General features: G+C 42.2%; 1 non-coding gene across 1 annotated transcript; it reads left to right on the forward strand.

Moving 5' to 3' along the window:
• Positions 1 to 9,157: 9,157 nt before the first annotated feature.
• LOC115934502 (small nucleolar RNA U13) lies at positions 9,158 to 9,262 on the forward strand. The gene has a single exon (XR_004070293.3). It is a non-coding gene; the product is annotated as a small nucleolar RNA U13 (small nucleolar RNA).
• The last annotated feature ends 8,263 nt before the right edge of the window (positions 9,263 to 17,525 follow it).

The following is a 17,525-nucleotide window of genomic DNA, read 5'->3' on the forward strand; positions in this document are numbered from 1 at the left end:
TGGAAATTCCTCAAGAATGTCTAATTAGAATGTTTTAAAAAATAAATTCAGCTTCTTAGAGAGTAACAGGACTACCTTCTAAAAGATTACATAGCACAGTTATTTTAATTCTAAATGTAATTGAAATTCCACTCAGAATTGTCTTCTTGAATGACAAGTCATTCTATTTCAACAATGTCATTGACTGATTTTAATTATGACATGGTTTCCCGTCAGCCTGGTGCTTGAACCCAATTTTAAGGAAAACTCATTCATCTCGTGCTTGTGCCAGTGTGAGTGAGTGAGTGAGTGCTTCACGAGAACTGGATGAGCATGTTTCCTATGCTTTGAGAAATACATGTGACCTTTTGAAAAGTATATCAAGTTCTGCATTGTACTAGCAGTCTCACCATGGGCGAGGTAATTTCTTGAAACTTCTGTTTATTTACTCTTACAGTGAGATAGGTTCAATTTTTCTTAACAGAGCTATTGTTGGGGTTAAATGAAATAGCTGCTTAGCCATGTATCTGAATCCAAGATTTTTGCTCTTTATTGACACCATAATGCCTCAATCTTAAGGTTGATGGGCACTAAAGTGCTTAACTTCAGAAGTGGAGAACTTCATATTTCCTGAGCCCAGGAACAAGTGCACTAAATCCTTCATCAAAAAGTACCTCTAGGTCTGTCCTCCTGCCCCAAAGTGATGAAAGATGCATTTAGCAGGACTCTACATCTTTGGTTAAGTCCTCCTACAGGCTCCTGATTCGAAAGCTCACCAAGTGATGCCTCATTAAAACCACTTTATTTTAGCTGGAAGTGGAGGGGAGGGGGAAATGAGGAATGAGGAAGCAATGAACACAGAATGATGTGAAGAGGGATGCTGCCTCAGCAGGGACCGGCATCCAGCCCCACAGGTGCTGTTCTGTGGAATCAGCTCCAGCATCTACTCCTTTCTGTGCTATGTAAGTGGAGAATTACACATCTCTTCAGAGTTGGAATATCTTCTCCTCTCTGCCCCTTCAAACTCAGTGTCATCTTTGTAAATAGCAGCTCACACCATTGCTCCTGTTCAGAGACTGTCAGTGGCTGCCCGCCTCCTAGGTTTTAGAGAAATCATTCTTTTTTTTTTTTTTTTTTTTGAGATAGGGTCTTGCTCTGTCACCCAGGCTGGAGTGCAGTGGCATGATCTCGGCCCACTGCAACCCCCACCTCCCGGTTCAAGTGATTCTTCTGTGAGTAGCTGGGATTACAGGCACCTGCCACCATGTCCAGCTAATTTTTGTATTTTTTGTAGAGATGAGGCTTCACCAGGTTGGCCAGGCTAGTCTCGAACTTCGGACCTCAGGTGATCCACCCGCCTCGGCCTCCCAAAGTGCTGAGATTACAGGCGTGAGCCACCACGCCTGACCGAGAAATTATTCTTAACATTTTGTAGTTCAGATATTCTTTTGATAATCTAGGGGAACCTAGGATCCTCTCACCCAGAAAAATGTAGACACACACACACACACACACACACACACACACACACCCTTTTATTCTAGTTCCATGCTCTAAAACTTGTCCACAAACTCCAGACTGAACAACTTGCTCAGGAAGATCAGAACTCAAACTTCTTATCCTGCGTGTCAAAGCTCTCTGTAATCTCACCATTCATTACCCAAGACTTGGCCATTTCTGAGACCCCAGCGGAAAGCATCCACTCTGATAATTATCTCTGCTCATTCCAGGCAACTTATCCTAGTACCTACACTCTGGTTACGTTCCACCTCCCTGAGAACCCCAGTGCAACAACCCTATGAGTTTCCCACCTGTCAGCACCGCTCCCCACAACTGCTTTCCCCTCCAGCAGCCTGGAGGCCAGAACCCACCAGTGCAAATGTCCCTTCATATTCTGCCTTCATCCCCTGCTCCTCTATTCTCCCACTGTACACGTGCCTGGCAATACACCAGTCTGTTTACATTCAACCCTCTAACTACATTATGTCCGCTTCAAAGCACGAAAGCAACAAAGAAAAAGGATGCAAATGTGCTGATGGGTCTCACTTTAAATACATCACTATGCGGTTCAATCAGTATTTAAAACTGCCTGGTGATTCTAACAGATTTCCCAATAAATATTCTTGTTCTCTCTCTTAAAGGAATACTCAATGCCTTTTTATCTTTTGTTCAGCCCTTTAACCTCTGCGCTCTGGCCATATGGTGATGGTCTTGCTATATACTTTAAGAAAATAGAAGTATTCTGACAAAAATTACTTTATTTTTCACCCTGAATGCACCATTTTACCTAAATTTCTCTCCTCTCTCATTTTATTGAACTGTCCATCCCTCTCTCATCAGACAAACTGACCCATTGTCAACAGTGTATTTTACCTCTTCCATTCCTCAACAAATTCTTCCATGCAATTGTTCCTAATATCCCGCTGGATCATCAGTTTCCTTCTCTTCACTGGAATAGTTCCATCAGCATTCAAATATGCTGTAATACTTCCACCTTAACCAAAAAACGGTGTGTTCTTTGGCCCACGTCCCTCTCTGACTGCTGCTCTATTTCTCCCTTCTCCTTCCCAGGAACAGTTCTCCAAAGAGGTGTCTGCACTTCCTGTCTCAACTTTCTTTTTTTTTTGAGATGGAGTTTCACTCTTGTTGCCCAGGCTGGAGTGCGATGGCGCAATCTCGGCTCACCACAACCTCTGCCTCCCAGGTTCAAGCGATTCTCCTGCCTCAGCCTCCCTAGTAGCTGGGATTACAGGCACGTGCTACCACGCCTGGCTAATTTTGTATTTTTAGTAGACAGGGTTTCTCCATATTGGTCAGGCTGGTCTCGAACTCCCGACCTCACGTGATCTGCCCACCTTGGCCTCCCAAAGTGCTGGGATTACAGGCATGAGCTACCACGCCTGGCCTGTCTCAACTTTCTTAATGCCCATCCACTGTCTCCAGAATCAACTCCAGAAAGCCCTTCATCCCCATGCCCCCAGTGAAACCATTCTCATCATACTCACCAACACTCTCCACCTTGTCAAATCCAGATGTCTGTCCAGAGTTCTCTTCTTACTTGACCTCTTGGTAGCATTTGACCCAGATGAGCCGCACCCTCTTGAAGCATTTCTTTGCTTTTCTACTAAGACGCCACACAGCCTCTGGGCTGACCTCCTACATCAGTGGCCATTTCTGTTTTCTCTGTCTCTTCAGAGAATGTAGGCATGCTTCAGAACTGGTCTGTGGCCTTCCCACCTCACCCTCCTCTCTCCTTTGGTGATCTCAGAAGGTTCCATGGTTTAAGTACTGTCTAAACACTGATAAGCTCCCAAACATATATCTCCAGGACCAATCTTTCACTTGATCTCCAAATTAGTATGGTCAACAGCCCAGTTACCACTTGCAGGATCCCAAATGGCACACGGCGTAGACAGAATTACTGATTTATTAAACTCCTTCCTCATAAATGTGCTCTTCCCTTTTTACCCTTATTCCCCATACATGAAGAACCATTCTACAGATTCTTCAACCATCATACATTGCAATCCTGTTGCAGCTCACCACCTCCCCAACCATGACCTCTGACTGCTCCTGTCCAAGCCCCCCCTCATCTCTCACTGGACTTGCATTCCCCTCCACACCAGCTTTCCTGCTTTGTCATTCTCTGGCTTAATATCCTCTAATAGCTTCTCAGCATATAAAGAATAAAATCCAAACTGATTGCCAGGGTCTTCACTGCCCTTCAGACTCTGACCGCACCTACTCCTTTGACATAATCTTACTCTTCTCCACCCAAGCTGGCCACACCAACTTGTTCCAGCCTAGGTACTTTTATCTTTGCTGTTGCCTCTACAGAGCAGTCTCCCCCAGGTTTTCTCATCGCTGCAAAATGTGTGCAAAACATCATTCAGGAGTCTGTTCCTGTTTTTCTTTGAGGAGTCCTATATTGCCCTATCTAAAAATATTGCACCCTTTATTCTCTAACCCAGTGGTTTTTCAGTCAGGAGAGACTTTTGCCTCCCTAGGGGCATTTAGCAATGGCTGAGACATTTTTGGTGGTCGTTACTGGGAGTAGCTACTGGCATCTAGTGAGTAGAGGCTAGGGATGCTACAATGCACTGGACAGCTGCCCACATAAAAGAATTATCAGGGTCCCACAAATGTCAGTAGGATTAAGGTTGAAAAACCATGCCATTCGTCTACTTCATTATTATCACAGCACTTATCTGCATAATAATAATAATTAACATGTATTTCAGACTTACCATGTGCCGGACACCATTCTAAAGTTTTTACATTTATTTCCTCTTTAATCCTCATGTTCCAACCATATAAAATGGGTCCTATTATTACACAGATGGGACGTTAAGGCAGGAAAAGGTTAACTATCTTGCTCCAGGTCAAGTTGGAGAGCTAGAATTTGAATGTAGATGGTCTGGCTCTAAAGCCTTTACCTTTAACCATTGCATTAGACGGCCATGAGGTTACATTTTTTTCCTATATTATCTGTCTTTTCCCACTAATATACTATCTCCATGAGAACATGGAAATAATACACTTGTTTATCTCTGGATCCTCTCTGTCTAGACATATAGGAGGCCCTCAAAAATCTTGAACGAATGAAGAGTTCTGCATACCTTTCCAGCATTGCTTCTTATAATCTTCTCACACAAAGCTGACTTCCCGGGAAATGACCTGCTTTCTATCCTGGAGACATTCCAGTTTCTTGCTTTCCCTCTGATTCAGCCCACACTCTCTCAGGTCCAGTTTTTCCTCCTCACTCCTGTACTCAACACGAGTACGATTGCACCCATTTCTCCAGCCCCGCCTCCAATCTTGCATAACACATTTCAGACCCATAGATCCACAGAGTCATTTTGGTGGAAAGAACGTTAGAGATTACAGCTTTCAAATTATTTATTTTACATGTAAGAAAAGTAAGACTCGGATGGCTGGGCACGGTGGCTCACACCTGTAATCCCAGCACTTTGGGAGGCCAAGGTGGGCAGTTTATCTGAGGTGAGGAGATCGAGACCAGCCTGGCCAATGTGGTGAAACCCCATCTCTACTAAAAATACAAAAATTTGCCAGGTGTGGTTGTGCACGCCTGTAATTCCAGCTACTCGGGAGTCTGAGGCAGGAGAATCGCTTGAACCCAGGAGGCAGAGGTTGCAGTGAGCCAAGATCATGCCACTGCACTCCAGCCAGGGTGACAGAGCCAGATTCCATTTAAAAACAAAAACAGAAAACTAAGACTTGGAGAAACTAAGCAAGATACTGATGAAAATTCCAGTTTTTCTTCCTTCTGTTTGGAATTTTCATGTAACTCTGAAATGCTTCTGGGAAGAAAGAATTTGTAGAAGTTCTTAGGGCAACAGGCCCCCCATAGCCCACTTAGGAAAGCACTTTTTGCAGTCCTCAAATCAAACAGGACCTTCATTTAGATGACTACCTTTCCCTAGGTTTATATTTTCTTTTTTTTTGAGTTGGAGCCTCGCTTTGTCACCCAGGCTGGAGTGCAGTGGTGTGATCTTGGCTCACTGCAACCTCTGCCTCCCGGGTTCGAGTGATTCTCCTGCCTCAGCCTCCTGAGTAGCTGGGATTACAGGTGCCCACCACCATGCCCCGCTGACTTTTGTATTTTTAGTAGAGCTGGGGTTTCACCATGTTGGTCAGGCTGGTCTTGAACTCCTGACCTCGTGATCCACCCGCCTTGGCCTCCCAAAGTGCTGGGATTACAGGCATGAGCCACTGCGCCTGGCCCCATATTTTCTTTACTCTTGTCCCTCAGTACAATGTGTCTCCATGCTCTTATTAGAACAATTTCCACCTTTGCCCCTTATTTTATCTCCACCCCAAAATCAGAACTATGGTTCTTGCCTTTAAGGAGTTTACAATGTAGATAGGGAAAGAGATCATGTATGTCTTATCTTAGATCTTCCATTACTTTGCAGACTGGTTCATAATCTGATAGAATTACTGGAAAAACAAGTGACAGCTTTCTCTCCAACTTGTTCTACTTGTTTCTGAGAGTGTGACTGAAAAAAATGTGGTTTACACCCAGATGATGAACTGACAGTTGTATATTTAATAATTAGGATATGAGAAAATAAATTCCACAGATAATCTGTTTGATATCATCTATATTTTCTTTAATGAAGGTGGTTTAATGCAACAATAATTTTTAGAAGGCTTATGACATTTTTCCTGATGAAACAGATTTGGATTAATGGTGCTTCTAGGAGAAATAATTTCCTCATAGATCACGTTCAAACACATTCAGAAAAGAGATATTCAGGAAAGCTCCCTTGGGTGGCTTAAGGCCATTTCAACCTACGAACCTAGTAGTTATGGACAAATAGGATATTCCACATAGTAACAAATTACCACCCCTCAGATTACCTAATGATTGCAAAAGGGAAAACTTTTCTTTTTGGAAAGATCTGGCAGTCACCACCTTAACCAAAAAATCAACTGCAGCATCACTGAATTCTGACGTCATGAAATTGTGTGCCTCCAGATGTGATGGCATAGAAACACCATCTACGACATATTCTTGCCAAAAACATACAAATGGTACCTACTCAAGCTGTAAGAAGTAATTTCTAGTTAATAGGAACCAAAGGGAACATCATTACAATAAAGCAATCACACAAATCCTCACTGTGGGATGTTTTACAAGACAATTGGCCTGTTCTCTTCACAAAGTCAATGTCATAGGGAAAAATAGCAGGGGGAATATATTAGATTAATAGAGATGAAATTCCTGAGCCTCCAGTATAACCTGGTTGAAGAACAAAAGAATAAAATAATTTAAAAGGAACAATTGAAAAAGACTAAAAGTGAAATGGATGTTAGATTATATTAGAAAACTATTAATTTTCTTAGTTGTATTATAAAATTGAGGCCATGTAGTACAATGCCCTTACTCTTGGGGTCTCCTCTTTCTAGGAGTGAAGTACGTCATGATGCCTACAATTTATTTTCAAATGCTTCTTCAAAACACATGCCCGTGAGGACCTAGCAGTACGGCAACATGTTAATAATTAAATCCAGCTAGTGGGTATTTGATGTACTATTCTTTCAATCATTCCGTTTGTTTAAATGTTGAAGGTAAAAATGTTGAAACGAAGCTAATGGTAGTGCTTCAGAAAATTACTTAGAAAAGCTATGTCCTACTTACGTTTGTCATTCTGCACTCCTTATTAGGAAACTATTTTATTAAATCTCCTGTAATATAACTGATCATACATGCTCCACACAGGAAGGCCCTCATACGGAGAGCCAAACGCTTATGTAGCCAACTACTTTTTCTTAAATCTTCTGCAAATTCTAAGTAAGTAACTGGCAAGAAATGTTTTTGGGGCCCCAAATAGAGATGAGAAGCACCCACTTAAAGCACTGTGTGGCCACTAGCCTGGGCCTAGTTTCCAAACTGACACTTTCATTGACATCAATGTGATGTCAGCCACATCACTTAAATACTTACATAGATTGAGTCTCAATGTCAGTTCATTTCCAGACATCAGAACTGTGTAACATGTCAGTTCTAACAAATGAGACCAGATATGAATTTACACAATATAGTCAATCTAGAGACTATAAAGACACAACACATCTAAAATTTGGATCTGAAATGCATAGTGCAGAAATCACACAGCCCTTTTGATGCATTGACACTTTTCAAACTACAGAGAAGCTGAAATGTGGCACTAAGTCATTATAAATATTTAACAGGAAAATGCTGGCATAACTAAAAGAGTTCAGAAACATACATATATCCATGAAGCTTCATTGCAGATACTCATGAGACAAGCGCATCAAGTGACTTTACATCCTGGAAAATGCAGACGAGTATAAAGAAATATGATTCTGTGAAAGTCATTTGTAGGACACTCCATATTACGGTGTGTCCCACAATCATAAAACAGTGAGCTTTTCTCTGCAATCCCATGGCACAGGTAAGTGCAAGATTAGTGTCGCTACCAACAGCCGAAATATTTGGTGTCAAACCCTGTTACAAAACCACCCTGTCACTGAATTTCTCCAATGCAGCAGCCAACAATTTATAGGAAAAAGAACACTAATATCAAGCCTTTAAAGGGTGCTCCAAACATAAAATCATGAGTGCTCTAGGAACTTTTGGAGCTTATGAATCACACTATGCAACATGTTCATATATGCCAATGCCCGCCACGTTTTACTCAAGTTGGTGTTGATTTGGAGATGGGCCCTGAACATTAAGTAGAATATAGACCATCAGCAGTTACTAAGCTAAATGCATTGTGATAGCTTGGAGGTTTAGTCCACCTATTTGATTCTGACAACTTGTTGATACAGTAACCATTGCAATGACAAGTTGACCATTTTGAGAAGTTTATGAACCCCATCAGCTCTCTCCTGAGATAATAATGTTGAATAAATGAAGAAACCAAACCAAATATTTGGACAGCATTATCAACAAATAAAAGGTATAACATATGACTTAGCAAATTTTTTAGCTATGTCTTTAAATTTTTGACTGAGATTAGGTCAAGGGGAGGCACATTTAATAGGCAACATTTCATAACAAGAATGAAAAATGATGATGATTCAAATCCCAAGTTATTTCCCGATCATTGTGCAATTTTGGTAAATCTTTAGGAAGAAAATTTGATTTCATCTACAGATCCTCTTCTAGTGTTCCACTGATTATATTACTATAGGAAATATATGTTCTTTGCCATTTTCATTTTAGAAATTCTTGTTTTTGTCATTATTCATGCAACAAACATTTCTCAAGAATCAGGAAAACATAAATTAAAAATGTTTGACATGTTAGAAACACAAACAGGTGCTGAATGAGCAGAAAGGGCAGATATCTGATCCATGCTGGCTAAGTGTGTGAGCAGGGGCTTGCTGTGAGATGTGCCACGTGCCCGGAAATGGAGGGCTTTGGGCCGGAGTAAGAAGTGACTGATGGGATGGAGGGGTAGGGAATGATGTTCCAGGAAGAAGCAGCAGCAGTCAGAAAGGCAAGGGTGGTGGAAAAGAACCATGTGTTTGGCAGCTTCACGGCAATGGGGCAGAGGCTGTTGGGAGCTCGCATGTTGACAGATGGTCAAGACTTTGTAATCCATGAGCAAAGCTGGACCTTCTTCTGAGAATAAAGGGCTAACTTTAAAAAGTTTAAGAAAGTTACTAACATGAGGAAGTGATCCTTTTGGGGTTGATAGGTGTGATGATTGGGTTTCTATGCCATGTGTGTGACATGTGCTTCCCTCAAAGCTTGTTACCACATCCGTACAACACCCATAGGATGTTGGGGGAAGGGGGTGGGGAAGGAAAAACAAGAAGAAAAGGAAAAAGAGAACATGAGTAGATGTGTGTTTTTGAAAGTCAACTCTGGCAAGTATGTAGAAGTTGGAGGAGGCAGGCCTAGAAACCTATCACAAGGTTATTGCCATAATTGGAACAAAAAAATGTGAGTGTGAGTGAAGGCAATGGTGAGAATAGAAGAAACAGGGATGGGTTGGAAAGAGCAACAAGCCTACAAATATGTTTTGTAAGTTTAGCATCTCAAAGAACCTGAAAATGGATGAAGCTTAAAACTTGAGATGAGAGTTAGACATAGATATGAATTCCAGAAAAATCAATATATGACATTTCTTGCCCATTTACGTCTCCAAATATCTTTTCTTTGTCGTGTTCTAATCAAAACATCAGCAAAGGAAATACGAAGCAAAGTAAACAAACAAACATCCTTCCATCTCCTCATGCACCCTACTTCTCCTCTAAACGATGAACTCATTCTTTTCAAAATATATTAATGGAATAAATTCAACACTTAATGTACATCTGAACCTAATTTTGTAAATAAGACATATTTTACAGCACATATCTTTCAATTAAAGTGCCAAATAAGACAATAAAACCTTCGGTTGGCTTTTTATTTCATTGAACAGATAAAAATACTTAATTCAATTAAATAAAATGCAAAATGATGACCTGTCAGATTGCTCCCTGATTCCAGAAATCATCCTTCATCCATGACTATGTGTGCCAGGGTCATACAACCAAACCTCTCCCTGGGGTGTACCCCAACAGATGGGTACCTGGCCCATGACTTAGTGCTCTCACCTCCTCCCATCAATTTCTACTCCATTCCCCAACAATTTCTACTCCATTCCCCAACAATTACATATCCAGGGTAAAATGGGATCAAGGGAAAAGGAGGATTTGTGTCTCCACAGGTCATGGTCCTGGCATTTATAGCTTTCCCCCTTTCAGTTTTCTTGAACTCCTTCTCCATCCTCTCCCTACCCCTCATCCAGGAAAAATGCAACCCGTGCATGTGGTTGGTCTTCAGTGTCCACAGCAATCTCGCTGCCACAGTAATGGCACTCTTATGGGATCTGCACTATACTCAGGGAAATCTCACAATCCTCAATGAGTTTAGCAGGGAACGGAAGCCTGTTTCTTCTCATATTTTAATTTCCTGGGCTTTGCATTTCTTGATTTTCCTCTAGTTTCAAACTTTGGAGGTGATGTGAGGTCTTTTCTTCCTAGGTTAATTCACTTTTTTTTCTAGCCCAAACCATCTCCTACAGTATCCTTAGAGGGACAGAACTGCAGAGTCTTAAAGGGCAAAAGTGAGGCAAACCTGGGTTCCAACCCAACCTTCCAATTGCCAGCTCTGTGGTCTTACACTAGTCTGGCTACAGTTCTGTCATCTCAGCTACACAATAGGGATTACAAAATCTCTTTTTTCTTGGGTTTTTTTTTCTTTTTGAGATGGAGTTTCGCTCTTGTTGCCCAGGCTGGAGTGCAATGGCATGGTCTCAGCTCACTGCAACCTCCGCCTCCTGGGCTCAAGTGATTCTCCCGTCTCAGCCTTCCAAGTAGCTGGAATTACAGGTGCATGTCACCACACCCAGGTAATTTTTGTATTTTTAGCAGAGACGAGGTTTCACCAAGTTGGCCAGGCTGGTCTCGAACTCCTGACCTCAGGTGATCTGCCTGCCTCAGCCTCCCAAAGTGCTGGGATTACAGGCGTGAGCCACTACGCCCCGCCCTCTTGAGATTTTTTAAAGGAAGTTCAAATGAGTCAATTCATGTAATGTGCTTAGCATGGAACCCGGCACTAAGGAAGTGCTAATCAAATATATTATGAATTCTGAAAGAGGCCGGTTCTTTTTCTAATGTATTTTTGTTGTTGTTGTTTTCCATCTAGGCTACTGTGGCTCGTTTCTGTAGGAAGTGAAGCCCATTCTTAGTGCATCCTAGACTCTTCCTTCAGGAATCCTCTGATGCAGCTTCTCTCTGTTCTTAGTTTCCTATCAGGCCATCTAGCTTACCTGAACCTCTCCAATCTGCAGCAGACCATCCTGGTTTAAGCTTGGTTTGCCTTGTTTTTATTTATTTGTTTACATAGCATCTTTTCAGGCATTTCTGGGCTTTGTTATAATTCCCTTCCTAAAATATCGGCCATCTCAGGAAACAGTTTCACCTCCCCTAATATACATTAGCCCTCCCAATTTTCTTCTATCCATCTATCTTTCTGTTCATTCATCCATTCAAGCTATGATAATCATTGGTTTCCACACTCCAGTAGTTCATAAATGTAATGGGGAAGACAGTACATTGTGATTAGGAGAGTAATGAATTTCAATTTTTTTTTTTTTTTTTTTTTTTTGAGATAGAGTCTTGCTCCATTGCCCAGACTGGAGTGCAGTGGCGCAGTCTTGGCTTACTGCAACCTCTGCCTCCTGGGTTCAAGCAATTCTCCTGCCTCAGCCTCCCAAGTAGCTGGGATTACAGGTGTCCGCCACCACTCCTGGCTAATTTTTGTATTTTTAGTAGAGACAGGGTTTCATCATGTTGGCCAGACTGGTCTTGAACTCCTGACCTCAGGTGATCCATCCACCTCGGCCTCCCAAAGTGCTGGGATTACAAGTGTGAGCCACCACGCCAGGCTATGAATTTCAAAATATTAAACTGTTATTTTTTTCTTTTGTACTTCATTTTAATTAAAAACATTACATTTCTTTTCCTCGTAAGGTGAAAGGTGATCAATATTAAATTAGATAAAATGTTTAAAACACCTAAAAGAGCTCCTGGCACATAGAAAGGATTATCAAATGTTTGAAGAGTTATTAAAAGGTATAAAGAATTATCACCGAGAAGAAACAGGTGCTCTTTATCTATGTGTTCAATGATGCACAAGAAATTTCCAGGAAACAGGAGGGGGGTTGGGGAGAGATGTTGTATTCCATACTGAGGAAACAGCACATATAATGGCAAACATTGAGGAATGCAGACTAAACCACATGTGATGTTTGAGAACTCCAAGTACGGCTAGAGAATAAAATTGCAGGAGGAAGCAGTGGGCTGGGAGGAGCAGGAGGCTGCTACAGTAGGCAGGTGTCAGAGAATGAAAGTCTCTTTGGTGGCACACCCAGTATTGAATCTGGACTGGACCCAAGCAGAAATAATTGTTTCCAACTTTGTCAGTGTCCACTCTGAAACAGATGGCATCTTAGATACCTGACATTCATTATCCTATTTAAACCTCAAGTAAAATGCAACATAGATAGATATCATCCCACTTCATTCACATAAAAATCAAGTCATCAACTACCAAAATGGTACAGTCGGGATTTTAACTAAAGTCCACGTGATTGCAACCACACTTTGGAAGAGATTAGACTAAGGGGGCGGGGAGCAGAGTGAAGAGTGGCACTCTGACATGTTTTAAGGGAAGGAATAATGTTAAAAAATTGAATTTTAACAATCATAACTGTGCAGCAGTGTGGATAATAGATGAAAGAAGGAAGAGTCTTACAAGCAGAAAAGCCCATTAAAATGTAAAGCAGTTGTCTGGTGAGAGATGCAGGAGTCTAAACAAACACAGTGTGAAATTCAAAGAAAATGCTGAATCTGAGACCTATTTGGGAACTATAACTGACAACGATAGCATCCTCACAATGCTCACTGACTTTTCATCATGCGAAACTCAAGTAATCAAGGGTCCAGCAGCTCACCATAATAACTGGAGGCCAAGAAGAAGAGGGGAAGAGAAGAACAAAGAGTTTTTGCTACAACTGGTAACTGATCCTATCAAGAATATTTTGAGGCCAGACGCGGTGGCTCACAGCTATAATCCCAGCAGTTTGGGAGGCCGAGGCGGGCGGATCATGAGGTCAGGAGTTCGAAACCAGCCTGGCCACCATGGTGAAACCCCATCTCTACTAAAAATAAAAAATTAGCTGGGCATGGTGGCAGGCACCTGTAATCCTAGTTACTCAGGAGGCTGAGGCAGGAGAATCGCTTGAACCCAGGAGGCGGAGGTTGCAGTGAGCCGAGATTGTGCCATTGCACTCCACCCTGGGCAACGAGCAAGACTGTCTCAAAAAAAAAAAAAAAAAAAGAATACTTTGAGAATGAATTTGTAAAGTAACATTGGGCTCCAGCTCAACACTGAATCAATTGTTGATAGTGAATTAGGAAGTAATCCCAGACCTGAAGAACATAATGGAATTAGAGGCAGATGAAGTATAAAATCTCAGAGAGGCTGTAGTCTAGGGAGAAGATCATGGTTTGGCCACAGTTAATGGAAAAAGAGACCAGAGTGGGTTAGAGAACCTCTATATTCTGTTCAGGTTGAGGGTTTGGAGGCAATTTTCAGAAGTTACCTCATAGAGATTCTTTATTCAAATATTTACCTAGAATTCAGGTGTGCCTGACGGTGTGGCTCAGGAGTGATAAATGCCCCTTCCAGGACTTCAGCAATGATTTTTTAAAATGCATATTTGGAGCCTTAATACAAGACCAGGCTGTGAACAATATTTTAATTTTTAATACACATTTGGACTTGTTGAGAGTCTCTGTTTTAATAATGTTGCCCTTTTTTCCTCTAAGAACAGGCTGAATATTCCTTAGAGAGACACTTCGGAAATCGCACTATGGCCTGCATGGTGGATATCTGCTCTTTTGGGGTTGAGGGAAGGAGCTTGAATGTCTCTAAGAGCCCAGTAGGAAGGGAATAGGATTCCCAGATGGTTCCAGAGGATGCTGAACGTTCACTGAATGAACCCCTATAAGTATTTCCCCTGTGCTGCTGGTAGGAAAAATACTGATAGAGTTTAAAGCAGGGAAGGAAGGATGGAATGTAAGATGGATTGATTCACAGGTCAGAAACCAGATGCTACTGCAAGTGATCCCTCAATGACATCATACTCAACAAAACAAGACAAATGTTCTTGGTACCCTTCCAGCACTTCATTGTTTTTCATTGCCTGTCTTAACAGGATTTAGAATCACACGGTCCCAGCTGTTAACAGGTATGTACCATCACGCTACCACTTCAGGCACATCAGGGAAAACATACACTTGGCTTCCTTTCTCAGTCCATACAAGCATTTTGAACAGACTCTTTTGAGAAGAGTTTAAGAAATTGTGAAGGGCGACACAGGACCACGCCTCCCACGTCTGACAAATGGCTGTGTTCTCTGATGACTAGCGTGGGATCCATCACCCTGCCTCCTAATACAGGGCCTTCCTCCAGCCCAGCTCACTACCCGGGTACTGCTGCCCTGTCATCTCTGCCCTTCATCCCTCTTAGAAGCCAATCCCCACTTCCCAGTAGGTGGCAGATACTTCTGGTGTCCTCTGTACCCTTCTCAACAGCCCTCCCTGACATTGCACATTTGGGATTAGGCTCCTACACTAATGGATGACAGTAACCTGTTATTTTCTCAGTGTGGATTTGTCAGACTTGCTTGGGCATAAACACAGTTCCCTGGTATCAGCAGTACCATAAGGTGCCAGGATCCACTGACCTAAGTTTGCTGAGAGATGCTGAACAAAGGTAAATTTTCCTAATTTGCAGATTGTATTGTGAAGTCAAATTGAGACTATTAATTTGGCCACCTTTCCCGTCGTGTAACTTAGGCAGCTTGGTAGCTCAGTGTGCATGCATCAGTGAGCTTCTTGGGAAATAAATCGGGTTAGTGAGTTGAACAAACACTTATGCAATATTTTCTATGTGACAGGCGTTTTGCTAGCCAGGCAATCATAAATCAGAAGACCAACTCTATTCTCTTTTTGGAAGAATTCCAATCTGGTAAAGGAAACAAACATCCCCAAAATTGTAAAAAGATGGCAGAATATCAAAAGTGGTAGAAGAAAGTTAAAATAGCTTCTTTTTTTTTTCGATAGAGTCTCACTCTGTCGCCAGGCTGGAGTGCAGTGGCAAGATCTCGGCTCACTGCAACCTTCACCTCCCAGGTTGAAGCCATCCTCCTGCCTCAGCCTCCCAAGTATCTGGCACCACAGGCATGTGCCACCACTTCTGGCTAATTTTTGTTGTATTTTTAGTAGAGACAGAGTTTCACCATGTTGGCCAGGCTGGTCTCGAACTCCTGACCTCAAGTGATCCACCAGCCTCGGCCTCCCAAAGTGCTAGGATTACAGGTGTGAGCCACCAAGCCTAGCAAAATAGCTTTTTATAGTGGCCCTTCACCTCCAGGTGTTTGCATTTCAGTGGGATTAAAGGCGGTACTGAGGCCTGGGCCAGTAGGTAGAGGTCACCTGAGAACACCGGGCCCTCCCATTGCCCATGCCTGGGCAATACCCTGAGTATTTGGTCCTCAAGTAGCATTCTATCCTCTCTAGATTTAATCAGTACTAAGCCCTAAAGGTGGGAGTATATGGGATTCACTTCGAGTTTGAGAAAATCAAGGCATGCAGTACAGTTCCCTTGAATAGGGAGAGTCTGGAGGGTTGCACAAATCTGAAAATTATTCCTGCTGAGAGGCTGTATCGTTCTTTGTTGAGATCAAAGTCCGGCATGTATGCAGACGGCGTTAATTTTGAAGCAAGCCATTCCTCACGTTATCTCCTCACATTTTGCCTCTTCCTGGCAAAAAATAAAAAATGTTGTTCTGTCCCTTAGATTTGATTTATTTTTCCTCTAGTTTATTCCCCTTCAATCCAATAAACAAATTCTTCCTACAAACAGCATGAGTCACCACTCGTAGCAAACATCCTCACAGGTGGCCAAGAAAAAGAAACTGTGTGTGTGTCACATTCCCATTAAGGTTACAGCCTGAGCTTCGAACTTCATTTTGGCCCACAGCCCACTTGTGGGCATTTATTGAGTTACGTTGGTCTCTTCAAATGTTTCCCAGGCCGGGCGCGGTGGCTCACGCCTGTAATCCCAGCACTGCAGGAGGCTGAGGCGGGTGGATCACCTGAGGTCAGGAGTTCAAGACCAGCCTGGTCAACATAGTGAAACCCCGTCTCTACTAAACATACAAAAATCGGCCAGGTGCAGTGGCGCACGCCTGAATCCCAGCTACTAGGGAGGCTGATGCAGGAGAATTGCTTGAACCCGGGAGGTGGAGGTTGCAGTGAGCCGAGATTGAGCCACTGCACTCCAGCCTGGGTGACAGAATGAGACTCTGTCTCAAAAAACACAAATAATGATAATAATAATAATATGTTTACCAGACTCCATGCTCTCCAATCAGCCCTTCCTCTCTCACTGGCATCATTTTGGTCTGGTATTCCCACCCTTCCTTTGGAAAAATCTCTCTCCTACTCAGCATTCCCCAACAGCCTCCATGCTCAGTCCCACCAGGACACCAAGGTGGGACCCTGTGTTAAAGTGTACTTCCCAAGGCTATTTGCATTTGCATAGGCTTCAAGGCATTAAATCCAAGGCAATACTCTCAAAAGGTAGAAGTCTAGATGTCAGCTGAGAGATGAAAGAGACTGGCGAGGGTGAGGACAGAGATGAAGACGCTAATAAGGGCCTTTCTGTTGCTGCCTCCGTAGCCAGGCCCCTCTTCTCAGGAGTAATCACGTCAACTCCATCATCCCCAGTGAGGTGGGAATCGATTTTATCACACCTTTATAATTACACCCTTCTTATATTTACATGAACTGCTTATAATTATGTGGATTTCTTGCAACTCTCATAAGCTGCCCAAGTAGGGCCAATCTCCCCGGTGTGGGCAGGGAGTAGGCGCAGAGCTGGGCTTTCCATCACACCTGTGTGTGTCCAAGGCCAACCTTGGTCCATTATCTCATGCCTGGAGGACATCCCGGAGGGAGACGTCCTTTCTTTTGCTTTAATCCATTCCTTAAGTTAACTCATCTCTTGCTGTCCTGAATGTTTTATTGATGCTAACTTTATTTTTAAAGATTATAATCTGCCTGTTCTTTTTATTCTTTCTTTACTAGAAATAGATTTTATATATCTCAGGTATAAGGACACTTCTTATCGCCCAAGATAGCCTCCTTCTGTATTCTCTTCTGCAAAATAATACCCCCTCTATAGTCCCATTGCCATTCATCAAGGTTGCTAATGGACTCCCTGTGACCATCTGATTAATGGGCTAATTCACCTTCTCAAAAGCAATGCCTTTTAAACATAGAAATAAGTAAGACAATAATCTCACATACATTTAAAAAATCTTATTTTTATCTTAAAGTTGATTTTTAAATCTTAAAACTTTGAATTTTAATTTTGTATTATTTTGATAGTGAATTATATTACACATAAATAAATGGCTTTTTAA

The sequence above is a fragment of the Gorilla gorilla genome, chromosome 3 (assembly GCF_029281585.2).
Source record: "Gorilla gorilla gorilla isolate KB3781 chromosome 3, NHGRI_mGorGor1-v2.1_pri, whole genome shotgun sequence".
Lineage (NCBI taxonomy): Eukaryota > Metazoa > Chordata > Mammalia > Primates > Hominidae > Gorilla > Gorilla gorilla.